This window comes from Euphorbia lathyris, chromosome 5 (assembly GCF_963576675.1).
Source record: "Euphorbia lathyris chromosome 5, ddEupLath1.1, whole genome shotgun sequence".
Classification (NCBI taxonomy): Eukaryota; Viridiplantae; Streptophyta; class Magnoliopsida; order Malpighiales; family Euphorbiaceae; genus Euphorbia; species Euphorbia lathyris.
Genome location: NC_088914.1, coordinates 29,122,049 through 29,138,999, shown reverse-complemented (window position 1 = coordinate 29,138,999; position 16,951 = coordinate 29,122,049). Strand labels below are relative to the sequence as shown.

Genomic DNA, 16,951 nt, shown 5'->3' with positions numbered 1-16,951 from the left:
ATATATATATATATATATATATATATATATATATATATATATATATATATATAAGGGTAAAATGGGTAAAATGGATAGCAAATTATTAAGAAAGGGGAAGGGCGAGAACATCCGGCCATATTATGGGTCAATGGTAGAAAATTGATGGTCAACGGTGACAGTGACCACCGGTGTAACAAAGTGTGAAGTTCGATGACCATACCGAGAAGAAGGGTATAGTTCAGTGGCCATGGGTGTAATTTACCCGTAAATATTTTATTTTTAGACTTAATTTACATAAAAAAAACTAAAAAAAACCCACCAAATTTTTGAAAAATCGAGTTTTATGTAAAACCTTTGAACTTTACGTAAATTTTTTATTTTTTGAAATAAATTATATAAAGTGAGACTTAATGTACGTAAAGTTATTATTTTACAAAAAAGACCGACCAAATTTGTGAAAATATATTTTTACGTAAAATCTTTAAACTTTACATAAATCCTCTACTGATAGACATAATTTACGTAAAGTCTTTATTTAAAAAAAAAAAACTAGTGTCTAAAAAAATAGTTTTGCACATAAAACATTTGAGTTTTATGAAAATCATTTAGTGTTAAACATAATTTACTAAATTTATAAATAAAATATAAATTAATTGTATTAATAAAATTATTTTTTATTAATATTTTAATGAAAAATAATTACTTTACATAAATGTATACAAATTTTACGGGAATTTGTAAAGAATTTATATATTTTATATAAAATAGTGCCAATTTACATAAAATTGTTTATTGTATAAAATTGTATTTTGCATTGTGTCACTTTAATTTTCTTTTTATTAAGTGATGACCTACTATTACAAATTAACTTTTAATATATTTTATTTTAATTTAATTTAATTTAACATATGTTACTATCCTATTTGTTGTTTTAAACAAATGCCATTTTTTTTTAAAACAAAAAGAAAATTTTATTAATGAAAGTCATAATATAATATAGAACAAATAAAATCAGGAAGCCTTAAGGACCATTCCCTCATTCCTGACATAGAGTAGACAGCCCAAGCAAGCTCATGAGCTACACTATTTGCAGAACGACTAACAAAATTGACATTAACGTCATTTAAAGAACTTAACAGAGATTTGCATTCTTCTAATATAAAACTATAAGCATACCTAAAAGGTCATTCCTTAAGATTAACGACCATAGCAGCATCTAATTCAATCACACATCTTCTCAAACCTTTATTTTTTAACCAACTCAGCGCTTCCTTTATACCCACTGGTTCTCCATCTCCGACTTGATAATTGCCTAGGAGAAACTTAGAAAATGCACTACAGAAATGACCTTCACTATTGTTAAGCGCAACCCCGATTTTTTTAACATTGTTCGCAAACCAATTTGACATAGAACAAGTCGCTTTGATTAACACATCGACAACATTGATTGTAGACCGCTTGATAAAAGATACATTACTATTCTCAAGATCCAATAATATGGATTTACAATAAGATACAATCACACCAAAACTAGAAACAGACACATCTTGACAATGTAAAACATTTATTAGAAGTTGTGAGGCTGTTTCGATAATGACATCGTTGAGGCCACGATTTTTTATCCAACTAAGACTTCCCTCATACTAAGATCCTTGACAAGTGAATTAAGGAATAATAATGTATAATATTAAAAAAGATAAAAACAACAAATATACGCCGTCTGTGGGAATCGAACCCACGACCACATGGTTAAAAGCCATGCGCTCTACCAGCTGAGCTAAGACGGCTTATGAGAAAATTTTATTAAAACTATTTTGAGAAAAATGAAAATTGAAAAATGAATTTTTTTAAATCCATATGCGATGTAATAATAATATTTACTTTTCCCATTTTTATGTTATATATTATCACATAAATTTTTTATTTTCTATTTTTTCATCACATAATCATAATCTTTTTTTTTTTGGTAGAAACAGGAAAGGAAAAAACAAACAAAAAACAACTATCCTGGGATTAGCCTAGGGAAGCTAACCCCAATCCTATCCTCTAAAAGAAGAGAAGAGAGAAAGATAGGGGGGTCAGAAAGGGTAGTAACACCTAACATCCCCTCATGGCCTGTCGCAGCCAAGCGATCCGCAACTCGGTTCTGCTCTCTGAAAATATAACTGAACTCTAAGATCTCAAAGGAAGAGCAAAGCCTTTTAATAGCTTTGATAAGGTTGCGGCTATTAAGACCAATAGCATGATTATCAGAAATCATTTTGATGGCCTCCATGTTATCAGAATCCACAGAAAGCCTTTTAACGCCCAGCCTTTTAGCAAGCTTGATACCAGATAGAATACCCTAGAGCTCCGCTGAGAAGGAAGATCCCAACCCCAAATTCTGGGTGAACCCAGAAAGCCAGGCGCCCCCCGCATCTCTAAGAACACCTCCGGCAGCAATCTTACCATTGATGAGGCAGGAGCCATCTGTATTCAACTTCACAAACCCCTCTCTCGGCCTGCTCCATCCCACGAGATGGACATCACTAATCTGGGTAGACCTGGCAAGGGACTCTCCTTTGAAACTCTCAATAATAGAGGAGAGTTTTTTCGAGAAGAACTTGGCTAAGTTTTGAATAAACACAGTTTTATTACCAAAAATCTCCTCGTTTCTCCACTTCCAAATTTGGTGACAGATAATAGCAAAGAAAATGTCACCATGCTCCATGTAAGACAGTAATTTTCCACTAATACCATCAGAGAACCAGTCATTCACAGAATGGGCCATGAAGGAATAGAGAATATGGTGTGGGAGAATTTTCTTCCAAACCTCTTTACTTTTAGAGCAATCCCTAAGAGCATGGCACAAAGTTTCAACATGGCCTCTGCATCTACTGCAAGCTCCTGAGTCCGCCAAATGCCGTCTATGCCTATCCGAATTAGTAAGCAACCTGTCCTTAACTCCCAGCCACAGGAAACTCCTAATACGGTAAGGGACTTTGAGGGCCCAAATGGATTTCCAAACATCCGAGGGAGGATCGGACCTGTTGAGGGTAAAAGCTTCAAAGGCAGATTTGCAAGAATAAACTCCATTATTAGTCAGCGCCCAGCAATGCCTATCCATGTCTTCCTCTTGATTACTAACCTTCACTCCCCGAATTCTAAGGAGAGTCTCCAGGCTAAAGAAGGTATCAAATTTTGACCAGATCCAGTCCCCCTTAGAGTCCACCACATCGGTAATCCTCCAGTTACGGATATCACTAGGCGGGGGGGGGGGGGGGGAAGTACACACATCTACTAACGGTTTATCCCCAATCCAGGTGTCAAACCAGAAACTAATGGTCTTACCATTACCCACCTCCAGACCAACCCCCAAGCAGAACTCTGCAAACACGGCGCTAAGCCCTTTCCAGAGGAAGGAGCAATTGACAACCCTCTCCTTTGGGCCCTCGAAGATTTTGTCTTTCCGATACTTACCACAAAGAAGGCGAACCCAAAGAGAGGAGGGGCATTGCCACATACGCCAAAGGAGTTTCATTAATAAAACTTTATTATTGTCCTTAGCTTTCCTAATGCCCAGACCACCAGAATCTTTCGGCTGACAAACCTCACTCCAAGGCACTAGATGGATCTTTCTTCCCTCCGCAGCTTCCCCCCACAGGAACCTACGGTTAATCTTATCAAGATCATTAAGCACAGGATCCGGAAGCTGACAAGCCTGCATAATGTGATTGGGAGCTGCACAATTAACTGATTGAATTAACGTGAGGCGGCCAGCGAGAGAAAAAGTCTTGGCTTTCCACGTGGCACACTTCGTATTGGCTTTATCCAAAGTATCTTTAAAGGAAACTTTTGACACTCTCTCACTGTGGAGGGGAATACCCAGATACTTCCCAAGAGAATCAGTAAGAGGAATACCTGAAAGATCACTTAATCTTTTACAAACTCTCAGATTCATATTCTTAGAGCACATCATCCTAGATTTCTGGATATTAAGTTTCTGTCCAGAGGCCGAACAAAAACAATCAAGAATATCCATAATGACACTCAACTGCTCCTCATTACCTTCCAGAAAGATAAGGACATCATCTGCAAAGAATAAGTGAGTCACCTGGGGACAGAAGCTATTGATAGCCACCGGGTGGAAACTCCCATTATCAATTGCATCTTGAATTAGGTGAGATAACCTCTCCATAGCAATAACGAAAAGGAAGGGACTCATAGGATCACCCTGACGGATTCCCCGGCCCGGGGAGAACTCCTCCAACATATCCCCATTAACCATAACTTGAAACACATGAGAAGATATACATACCTTAATTAACCTTCTCCAGCTGTCCGGGATCCTAGCTCTCTCCAGACTCTCCATCAGGAAATTCCAGTTGATGCGATCATAGGCCTTCTCCAAATCCAGCTTCAGAGCCACAATGCCTTTCTTCCCCTTCCTAATCTTCATCGTGTGGACCATCTCTTGGGCAATCACCACATTATCCATCATTTGTCTACCAGGCACAAAACTACCCTGATTCTAACAAATGATCGCCGGAAGAATGCCCCGGATCCTATTAGCCACAATCTTTGTAACCGTCTTATAAAGAACATTACAAAGACTGATAGGTCTCATATGCAAAAATGAAGAAGGCTTATCAATTTTAGGAATTAGAACCATGAGGGTTCTATTTACCAGCTCTATATCATTAGAACCATTAAACACACCTATGATAAAATTATAGATACCCTCCTTCACAACACCCCAATGCTTATGGTAAAAGCCAGCAGGCAGACCATCAATCCCAGGAGCTTTAGACGCCCCAATGCTGAAGATGGCTTGGTCTATCTCTTTTCGGGATATAGGTTGAAAGGCATCCTGACTGCTTTCCTCACTGAACAGAGGAAAGGTAGCAACAGAGTGAGCCCTCTCCAGCTGGACAGGTTCCTCTTTGAACAGATCCTTATAGAACTCCAGGGCCAAATTCTGAATCACCTCATCTTCATACACCCAATCACCATTAGAATCCTTAATGGCCTCAATTCTATTCCTCTGCCTTCTGATCATGGTAGAAAGATGGAAGTACCTGGTATTACGATCCCCATCTCTAATCCAGGACTTCCTAGATTTCTGAAACCAGAGAAGCTCCTCTTGCCTGAGCAAAGCTTCCAGCTCCTTCTGAAGGGTTCTGAGGAGGCCATCCAAGCTGTGATCAAACCTCACCTCCAACCTACGCTGAATGCCCTCCATCCTATTTAATAACTTATTCTTCCTTCTAATAATATGCCCAAAGACATTTCTATTCCACCCCAACACATTATTCCTGAACCCTTCTACAGCTTGCAGGACATTCGAATGAGGTTTCCAATTCTCTTGAACGAACTCTTTGAACTTAGGATGGGACTCCCAAGTCAACTGATACCGGAACGGTCTCTTTCCCCTAGGACGGTTACCTCTCAAAAGTCTAAACAAAATAGGACAATGATCCGAATGACGGAACGGGAGATTTAACACAGAACTCTCAGGGAAAGAAGTCTGAGCTAAAACATTAGCGTAGACCTTATCCAAACGAACAAATGTATTGTTACGTTTCCAAGTGAATCTATGACCAGAAGCCCCCAGATCGGAAAGCCCACATAAATCCATACTATTCTTGTGGTGAAGGCAGCGATTAACATAATGATTGGAACCCCCTCTCTGATCACTCATAAAGGCGATATCATTAAAGTCACCCGCTATAAATTAGGGCTCAGAAATGCTAACACTCATAGAAAAGAGAACCTCCCAAAGCCGTTTTCGATTAGCTAAGATAGGGTCAGCATACACAAGGGTAATAAAAAAAGGCGCATTACCGGAGATACTCACTTTACAGTGAATAAACTGCTTATCCATACTAATAATATCAAAATGAATCCGATCTGGCCTCCAGAAAAGCCAAATCCCACCAGCCCGAGCAGTTGCCTCCGATCTAACACAGTTCCAGTTCTTAAACTTTTTAACCACCTCATCTGCTTTATCTCCACTAATCTTAGTTTCCAATAAAGCAAAACAAGAAGGATTAAACTGTTTAATAAGATCATTAATATGGATACGGGTAGCCTTGCTAGCCGCACCCCTAACATTCCAACACAACAAATCCATCGAAAGGAGGAAAACTGACCGCACCAACCCACCTAAGCCAGGTATTTATTAGGGGCTCCTGAGAGCCTCACCGAGGTACCCGCAGGTCCCCTCTTCTCTGTCAAAGCCAAAGAATTCTGGATGCTTTTTTGTTTACCCTTTGGCTTTTTCAAACTAGGTTTATTAACCCCTATTGATTTCCCAATCCCAGGATCACCACTAAGAGTAGGAATACTAACCTCATTTGTCTTCTTCATCCTTCGAGCAGCCAGATCCAGGGTTCCCCCCTGGGCTTCATTCTTGGAAACAAAGAGGGGATTAACAGATTCAACCACCTTCTCAGAAGGTTCAACAGACTCCAGACTCGGCATGCTAAGATCCATATGCTTATCTCCCTGGTCAGGCTCTTGAACTTCCTTAATAGTCAAGGCCCCAAATCTAGAACCAGACCTAAAGGCTGAGCTGATTCCAGCCTCCTCCCTAGCTTTGGGGATAGGCATCTCCTTGACACTAGGAACAGCAATAGGCTTAGATAGAGAGGATTTCAACTTACTGTTAATATCAGGAGGACGATTTTGCACAATTGGAGGTTGTGTTCTACGACGAGCAATCCTTTTTGCCACCATCCAGGGACCGAAGTTCCCTCCATTCCCCTGGCTCCCTATAGTTTTTCTCACACTATCCTCAACAATCTCCTTAACAACACTCTCCCTTTTAGGGCATCCCTCCTGAGAATGACCATACATGCCACAATCATAACAAATGTTATATAAGCCTTCATACTCAATAAAGAACACCTTATTTTGAACACAGAATTTTGACAATAAGGGTTTCGCAAGATCAACATCCACACAAACCCTTGCAAACTTACCCCTAATGGCTCCTATAGTAGTTTTATCCACATGGTAGACCTTCCCAACCATACCTCCTATAATTAATATTTATATAATTACGGAGCTTTAATAAAGCTAAATAAAATTGTAAGAATGACTTTTTTTAACTCAAATAAACTTAAAGATATTATATAAAAAATGAAAATTAAAAAATAATAATTTATTTATTTTAAAAAATAGATAAAAAGCAAACATACTGATAATTGGATCCACGAATACATAGTTAAAACCCATATGCTCTACCAGTTAAGTTAAGATAGCTTTTAATTAAATTTTATTAAAAGGATTTTGATTAAAAATGAAAATTAAAATATCATAATTTGTTTTAATCCATATTCAATGTCATAATAATATTTAATTTTCCTATTTTATGTTTTATATTCTCATATAAATTTTTTATTTTTTATTTTTCATCACATAATTATAATATCTTCCGTATTAAGTAATTAATTTATTAATTTTTCTATAATTACAAAACTTTAATTTCGTGTAAAATGAAAAATAAAAAATTTATCAAGATTTATAATAACATTTAATCTAAATTTAAAGATACACTATATTAAATAAAAAATGAGAATTAAAAATTTAAGAGAATAAATATAGAACTCCGATGTTATATACACTATAAAGAATTTATTAAAAATATTTTAATTAAAAAACATATCATAAATTTTTTTAATCTATATACGATGCGAAAGATAAGAACCAAACATACGCCGTCTGTGAGAATCAAACCCACGACCACATGGTTAAAAGTCATGCGCTCTACTAGCTGAGCTAAGACGGCATGTGAGAAAATTTTATTAAAAATATTTAGATTAAAAATGAAAATTAAAAGATCTTAATTTTTTTTAATCCATATGGTGTTATAATAATAACGGGTAAATTACATACGTGGTGTACAACCTTTACTCCAAATCATATTTTGGTGTACAATCAAAATTTTATCACACTAAACCGTACGAACTTCAGGTGACCTCCCACTAAAGTGTACAACCGGTTTTTGTGACCACTCAACGCTGGTTTACTATGCCACGTCAGTATTTTTTATTGTAGAATTAAAAAAATTGGGACACAGTCTTTATGGAATGACTAATATATGTTTATTTTTTATAAATTTACTAAAATACCCCCATCTTCTTCCTTCAAACCCTCTCTCCCATTTTCTCTCTACATCTTCCCTCCCACTCCTTTCTCTACCATTTCTCTTTCATTCCTCTCTCTACCATTTATATGTAGTGAAAATTTACAGCACATTAAAATTAGACAACCCATCTGTTAACTCACTAATTTTAATAACAAAATAAGAAAAACATATTCTCTCGCCTGAATATGGAAAACACAGGTCACCCATCTATCATCTTCTCCGCTCCGCCTTTTCTTCTTCTTGCAGAAATTTTACTTCTTCCGGCGATTCCTTCTTGTGATTCCTTCTTTCGGCGATCGGGAATTTGTCCTTCGGGGTTTAATTTAGGGTTTCAACACTGGTCTTTCCGAGAATCAGTCCCATTTTTGTAAGTGTGAAGTGCAAATGAAATTTAGACCTTGTTTGGTGGTTTATTTAGCCAGCGTAATACTCTGTGAAAATTCAACATTTTGAATTAAAGAATGAAACTCCTAGTTTCTATTTTGCCGTTCTTATATGATTGATGCTCAATATTTTGGGGGTTTTCATTGATTGCTCATCTTAGGTATGATTGGGAGGTTTTTAATCTGGGTTCTTTAAAGTATTGAAATTCGAAATGTTATAATTCAATCAGTTTATGTTTTCTGCTGTGTCACTGTAATTGGAATTTATTGTAATTTGAAAGTATTCCTCTTTTGATTAACTAACCATTAGATATTCCATTTTGAGCATGTGTTTTTTTTTTCATTTTGTCATCTATATCTTTTCTTTTGATTAACAAGTGGAAAAGTTGAACTGAATTGTTGATATTCAAAGTTTATCATGGATATGTGATGTAACGGGAGAGAGAGAAATGATAGAGAGAGGAGTGAGAGAGAGAAGATGTAGAGAGAGAAATGGAAGAGAGGGGTTGAAGGAAGAAGATGATGGTATTTTAGTAAATTTATAAAGAATAAGACTATATTAGTCATTCCATAAAGAGTCAGTCCCACTTTTTTTAAATTCTACAATAAAAAAATACCGATGTGGCATAGTTGACCATCATTGACCGGTCACAAAAACCGATTGTACACTATAGTGGGAGGTCACCTGAAGTTCGTACGGTTTAGTGTGATAAAATTTTGGTTGTACACCAAAGTGTGATTTGGGATAAAGGTTGTACACCATGTATGTAATTTACCCGTTATTATTATAACACCATATGGATTAAAAAAAATTAAGATCTCTTAATTTTCATTTTTAATCTAAATAATTTTAATAAAATTTCCTCACAGGCCGTCTTAGCTCAGCTGGTAGAGCGCATGGCTTTTAACCATGTGGTCGTGGGTTCGATTCCCACAGACGGCATATGTTTGGTTTTTATCTTTCTCATCGTATATAGATTAAAAAAATTTATGATATGTTTTTTAATTAAAATATTTTTGTATATGTTGAGTCCATACCAACAAACAAGTAATAAGATCTGAACAGTGTGATCGATGTAGGATGTGTCATAAGTGAGTCACAACATTGCTGCCCGGCACCGCTTGCGTCCAATGTACGTATTCCTTATCTATAGCAAGCCGGTAAACTGACCGATTACATCCCGACCCTCAAAGCTCTCAGTCCTGATTTTCTCCCTGTAGTTATAGATATGTCTTTGTGTCGGGCAATCATTCGGATGTTTTTCTTTGATTGCAGCAAAAATAGCACAAGGCTTAGCTTGAGCTGAACTCATTTTACGAACAAGTTTTTTGGAACCCGGGCTTAGTCCGCTCATTTTTCTGTAGCCCTGACGATATACAGCCAACTGATGACAGTGCTGTCCTCTATCTCCAGCAATCCCATTCACCACCCAACCGTCTAATTTAGCGATTTCCAGAACCTTTATTTGGAATTTGCAATCACAGTACTTTGTTTTTGTATCCCTCCGTACTACTTCCTCCATATCCATATCCCTTTTCCTTCTATAATTCTTAATACCACGAGCACATTTAACCAATATCCATTTTGAATTGCCCCCTGTCTTATGCGACGATGTGGTTAACTCGAAGCCGATCCTAATTGCCGTCTGTTTTGCCCAGTAACAGCTTCATGATATGTTTGAAACGTTTGTTTGGGAAAAAACTGCGAACTGTAATCAATGCCGTTTTCGCCAAAATCTTCAAACGAAACCTCCTGCAAATGATAAATAACGAACATTACATTCCAATACGCGGCATTTCTACAGCGTTTCAGTGTCTAAACCCGAAAAACATCAACAAATATGCCCGAACGTGTGAGCATCACGCTCCACCATGAGGTGGGGCGTATGAGCATCATGCCTCACCATGTGGTGGGGCGTAATATTCAAACGCCCCACCACATGGTGAGGCGTGATGCTCACACGCCCGAGAGCCGAACCAACAATTTTTTTAAAAACATTTTTACAGAATTCAATGGAAGTTTATTCGGAAAAATACCTCAACTTCAGGGACAGCGTCACTCTCGTCTCTTCCCGGTGATAACGGATTGCTCTCCATCAAACATGTTGTCTTTGATTTCAGATCAAAATGTATTTGGGAGAGTTTGGGAGGGTTTGAAATTTTCAATTTTTGGTTAAAGGGCGGTTACGTCTTTTTTCGGGACTGGATGTGTGAAATTGGGGCTGGGTATAGTAATCCATAATATTTATTGTGTTATAAATAATTAATAGATGTCATTAGTGTTGGTCCCTGGTAATTAGTTCCAAGGGGGGGTTAGGAACTAATATAACTTTTTCGCGTTTTAATTAAGCTGACTGGATGTTATTTTGAGAGTTTATTAACTTAGCCTTTTGTCAGCTTGGTGAGATATATCTCAGGACAACTTTGGTCAGATGTTGACCAAAGTTGTTTTCTTGAGAGTTAGGAATTGACACTCTTGGAGGTTAGCTTCTAACTCAGCACCACTTATTTACTCAAGATCAGCTTAGGCAATTTATATGCTGAGTAAATAAAGCAAACAACACATGCAATTATAAGAGAGAGTTTAGAGATTACTCAGTATCACTTATCCTGGTTCGGCCTCTCTGTCTACGTCCAGTCCCTAGAGTCCTCCGGGCTTTTTGAATCCAATACTGAGCTCTTTAAAGGTAGAGCACAAACCAATTACAAGGCAGTTGAATATGCAAGAGTACCTTCCTCTATTCGTCTACTCAACTCCTACTAAGTGCTACAACCCAGCACCTAGATTTCTCTACTACTGAAATGCTTACAGCCAAGCACTTAGCTTTTCACTCTCAATATTCCTATTGATCACATACTTGTTCTTTTTGAACTAAAGAACACTTTAGATGATTACAAATCAATCTAGCATTTACACATAGAATAGAAAAGTCGGTGTAAGATTCTTTTTGTATTTGAGTGCTTTTGAAACTTTCTCTCTTGTATTTTTCTTTCGATGCTTCGGTGTTTGTCCAAGTTTTTCGATTGTCCTTTTATAGAAGGAAATCTGTAGATTTGATCGTTTTGAAATGTCCTAACCGTTAACATCAAAACGGCTCTTTTGGGGAACAATTTCTGGAAAGCTTCAGACTGCACCTCCATTCCCTTTCTCTGTTTTCTTCAGGCGTCAGGTTTGTCTTCTAGCGTCTGGTTTGTCTGTTTGTGCCAGTTATCTGTTTCCAATAATCCAACGTACCATGACTCTTGGAATTAGTCTTTTAGGTGTCTTCGAGGTTCCAATTATTGGTGCAGAAGATTGGCAGACTTTGTCTTTTAGTGAACGGATCCTTCATGCTGTCCTGACTGTTACTCAGCTTCGTTTGTTCTTTTCGAATGTTCAACGTTCATGCTGAGTTCTTTCAAGGTCAGCTCCGTTCTGTTTAACCGCTCCTGAAGAAGTCTTCAACTTTAGTCAGCTTCGTTTTGCTTCTGAATTTTAACTCCACTCAGCTTCTATTCTGTCATGCTGAGTTCCGTTTCTACTCAGCTTCGTTTATGCTGACTTTTGACCTGTCCTTACTTTATATATTTTTGCACTCAATATTTAACAAATATATTAGTACAATTAAATCAAAGCATCTAAATTTAATTGCCTCTTAATCATGGATGATTTTGTCAAATCAAAATCTTAGAGAAAGGTGTTTCAACAAACTCCCCCATTTTGATGTTGGCAAAATACATAATTACGGAACTCAGTTATAAGTTGCCCCATGATTGATATTTTTGATATGACTCCCCCGTAAGGGTTGCATACATTTTTGTCTTAATTTTATTCTAAACCTTCCAAGATCTAATTTGATTAGACTTAAGACATTTGTGTGTACTGACTCAGTTTTTGGAAGGATGTTGTCTCTTAGTTTTTTAGTGTTAATGTGTTTAAGCTTTTTGATTCGTTTGTTCAAACTTGATTAGTCAGATCAGGAAGAAAACTGATACTTGTTATATTAGATTAAACCATAACAACAAAAACATATTAACCTAAACAATAGACAACAAAAACAGGAAACAGGATATGATGCTAAGTCTCTAGACACAGGCTGGCTAGTTTTACTTCTTCTTTCTTTGAGCTGATGGATCAACATAAGCAATGCCTTTTCCTTTGCTTCCAGACGCAGTACCTGCAGGCTGAGGCTGAGTTCCTCCTTTACTTGTCTCCCCCGTTTTGCCATCATCGGGTTTGTAGAGGAAAGTTTCATTCCGTGCTGCGGAGGAGAGATACTGAGAGTAGCGCTGGAGCCTTTTGGTGCTTTCACCCAAACCATCAATGACTGGCACACTGTCATCCTGGATATGCCGAGGAACCCTGATAGAGCTGCTGATCATACTGAGGAGGCATTCATGAGATTTTCTCAGGCAGGTGAGGCAGCTTATGATCTGACCAAAAGCTTGATGAAATAGTTTGAGCAGAGCAGAATCATAAAACATGCGCTGGCCATTGTTGATACGCATTGCCTTCATGATGGCTTGTGAAAAGCTCATGAGTTCAGTGTTGGAAATGGGATCCACATCCATTTGGGCTCGGTCAATGTTGAGTAGTCTGACAGCCTCACTCAATTGGTCAATAGTACACTGAGAAGAGGAGGATACTAGATCACGTGTACTGGTCAGCTCAGTATGAAGTTGGGTGAAACATTTCTGAAGTTCGGCAGAGGTAGCAAACTCAGCATTGCCGGGAGGACTTAATTTGGTCAGCTCAGCATTCAACTTTGTAAAACAGTCTTGCAATTCAGCAGATGTAACAGACTCAGGATTGGCAGGTGCTCTAGAGGTGGTCAGTTCCGCTGCTAGCTTAACAAAGTAGCTTTGAAGCTCAGTGGAAGTGACATACCCTGGATTGGCTTCTGTCAGTTGGTGAATTTTGCCTTCAAGCGAATTCATATGGGTGGCCATTGTAAGCACTAGTTCAGTCAGTTTTGCTATTTGCTCTTGATTAGGTTGCTGAGTTTGAACCGCAGTGATAACACTAACCAGATCTTTTAGTCCTCGAAGTTCATTCAGAAGCTGAGTAATACCAGACAGGTGAGAGGACTCAGCTTGAGTGGATTGGTGACCATCAGCTTGAGTAGTATTGAAGTCTTGAAGCAAGGACTGAGCAGAAGAAATGACACGTCGGCCAGACTCAGTAGCATTCAAGTATGCAAACTTAGCAGTATTGGACTCAGAGGCTGGTACAAAGTTTGATGGTGGTGGAGGAGTTGGTTCTCTGCCAGATTGAGTACCTTGATTGGTACCTGGACTTTGATGGGTTTCTTGAGCTGAATCATCAACATGTTGTGTTGGGGGTGGAACTTGATTAGATAAGTTAATCTGCTCAGCTTGAAGTGGGGAAGTGGAGACAGGAAGTGTGCTACCTTGAGCATCTTGAATTGGATCTGCAAGGTTTTTAGCTTGTTCCTCATCCTGAGTAACAGAGGCTTATTTTTCCACTGGATCTTCTGGTGGTGACTCAGTTTCATTTGAGAAGTACTGAAACTGGATTGTAGAGAGGTCAGTTTCAGGCTGATCAATGGGAAAGTCGTCCATGAGATCAATTTGCTTTTGTGCTTTCTTTTTGAGTCTTCGCCGTGTCTCAGTTCTTGGCGGTGAATGGTCAGTTCGAATACCTTCACTGGACTCAGTAGCAACTGTCTCCTCTTCTACAGGTTGCTCAACAGGACCCTCAACGGCATTACTTTCTTTCTTTCTCTGCTCAGTATCATCCTGAGGTTCTTCAACATTGGGACATTCTTCCTGCTCAGTATTAACTTATTGGTGTTCAACATGTTGCTCAGTCTCTTCCACAGCTTCATTTTCTTGGTCAGTTCCATGACCTTCAGGTTGAGTAGAGGCTAGTGGGACAGCTTCTACTATCTTTAAGGAGTTACCCTTTTTCTTCTTCTTTAAAGGGGTTTCTGGAGTTTCTTCGTTCTCATCCTCAGGCTCTTCTTGCCTCTTTCTTTTCTCAGCATGCTCCTTAGCCTTGTCAGCTTTAGCTTTCTATCTCGATGAAAGCCTTACTTTCTTTGGGACAGCATGAATGTCTTTGGAGCAGGTTTCTATAGCCTTCCTCTTCTTTCTCTTCTCAGGCTGAGTGGTTTCTGGTGACTCAGCACGAGTCTCAACATCTTCTGCAGGCTCAGCTTCAGGCTCAATTTCTTGTTCCTCATCTTCTTCATCTTCCTCAGCATCTCCAGCTCCTTCATAACCCTTCAAGGGTTTATTATACAATAGACCATCCAGCAGGACTGCAGTAATTTCACTTCCCAATGTGCTTGTCTCATTCACCGTCTCTATTTGCTTGTCATGTATAATTTTTGTAATGATTGAGCCCAAGCGGAGTTTCTTACCACTTCGTTGAAACGCTCCAACTAGAAAGACGGGAAGATTGAACGGAGTGTAGGTCAACATATGCCAAATGAAGCACTGTTCGAAGTTTGATACGGATGAAGCTGAGCTGAGTTTGGGGAAGATAAAGTTGGTCAGCATGAAGTGGACCATCTTTTGTGCTTTACCCATACAGGTGCTGGGTATTTCCCCCTTATGATCTTTGGGTTTACAGAACCCCTTTAGCTTATCAGATGTGGCTTTTGGTATTTTCTCCTTTGTCGTTCTAAACTGAATTCCTTCGTCTGGTAAGTCTAGCAATGTGGCTAGATAGGCAGGGGTTACGACGATTTTCTGACCTTTAACAGTGGTCTCCAGATAGTCACAGTCATCTGCATCAACATGTAGATTCGAGTAGAATTCCCATACTAACCTGGGATAGGTTGTTCCTGAAAGAGAGAAGAGACCTTTCCATTTGTTCTTCTCGATCCATTCGCAGAATGGTTTCTCAGACGAGACGAGACTTGGAGAAAACCATCGGCACTTTAAAACTTCCAGATTGTTGACCTTGGAGTGTACCTTGATCATTTTCCTTTCAATTTCCGTTGAAGGACCCGCGAGGTTAGTGGGTTTATCTGTGGTTTGAGTTTTAGGGTTTTTGTTTTTGCCGGGAGCCATTTTTGAAGATTTTGAAGTTCTTAGAGAGAAAGAAATTCGATTTCAGGAGATTACAGTCGTAGTGAATGAAGAGTGGGGATTCTTCCACTTTTTATATAAATCTACGACGGCCCTTAATCATTAACTAGCCGTTTTTACCTAGGGACGTTCAACCGACAAAAGTTCTGTCAATTATGACATCTTCGGCGCATGGGATTTGCCATTAATGTGCGTCTTCCCAAGGTGCCAGAGGTTACACGTGTAGGTTCTCTTTACGCCAGTGGGTTTTTACTAGGTTTTGCTAGAATTCGAAGCATCCACGATATTGATTGCCTAAGATAATTTCTCTAGCACTAATTTACTCAACATACGTTACCCACTCATCATGTGTATTTACTCAACATAGAGTGATTACTCAATATGTTTATCTACTCAGCATAGGATGTTTACTCAGCTTTTATGCCTACTCAGTATCATCACTCAATATATATGTCAATTCAGCATAGGGTGGCCTTTTCATTTTCAAGTGTAGCAAGGAGTTGATATTTTACTCAACATGGCATTTGCACAATTATTCAAAGTTCCACTCATATGACAATTATTTAATACAGACTTAGTTAGAGTGGATTTGACATACCAATTGCTTCCCTTAGTATGTTGAATTTTTCTCGTGCCAAGGGCTTTGTGAAGATATCTGCAAGCTGGTCATTTGTTGGCACGTAGGTCAGCTTGATCTCATCTTTTAGTACATGGTCTCTGATGAAGTGATGCCTTATGCTAACATGCTTCATCCTGCTGTGTTGGACTGGATTTTTAGATAGATCGATGGCACTTTTGTTGTCGCATTTGATCTCTATTGTGTTTGTTTTGACTCCGTAATCCTCAAGCTGTTGCTTTATCCATAGGACTTGTGCAACATAGCTTCCAGCAGCCACGTACTCAGATTCAGTTGTAGACAGAGCTACGGATTATTGCTTCTTGCTAAACCAAGATACTAGACAGCTTCCAAGGAAATGACATCCTCCTGAAGTACTTTTTTGTTCTAGCTTATCTCGTCCGTAGTCAGCATCAGTATATCCAATGAGTGTGAAATCATTTGAGGTTGGATACCATAGACCTGCATCAACTGAGCTTTGCAAGTATCTAAAAATTCTTTTTACAGCAGTTAGATGAGATTCCCTGGGGTCAGCTTGATATCTAGCACAATAGCATACTGAGTATTGAATATCTGGTCTACTAGTAGTGAGATAGAGTAATGAACCTATCATACCTCGATAAAGTTTACTATCAACTGACTTACTCTTTTCATCCTTGCATAGGACAGTATCAGTACCCATGGGAGTTGATATTGGTTTGCAATCTACCATGCTGAATTTCTTTAACATTTCCTTGGTGTACTTAGACTGACTTATAAAGATGCCATTCTTTCCTTGCTTGATTTGAAGTCCAAGGAAGA

General features: G+C 38.5%; 2 non-coding genes across 2 annotated transcripts; one reads left to right on the top strand and one right to left on the bottom strand.

The window, feature by feature from the left end:
• Positions 1-1,696: 1,696 nt before the first annotated feature.
• TRNAK-UUU (transfer RNA lysine (anticodon UUU)) lies at positions 1,697-1,769 on the bottom strand. Its single transcript has one exon. It is a non-coding gene; the product is annotated as a tRNA-Lys (tRNA).
• Positions 1,770-9,366: 7,597 nt separating this feature from the next.
• On the top strand, positions 9,367-9,439 carry TRNAK-UUU (transfer RNA lysine (anticodon UUU)). The gene has a single exon. It is a non-coding gene; the product is annotated as a tRNA-Lys (tRNA).
• Positions 9,440-16,951: the final 7,512 nt, after the last annotated feature.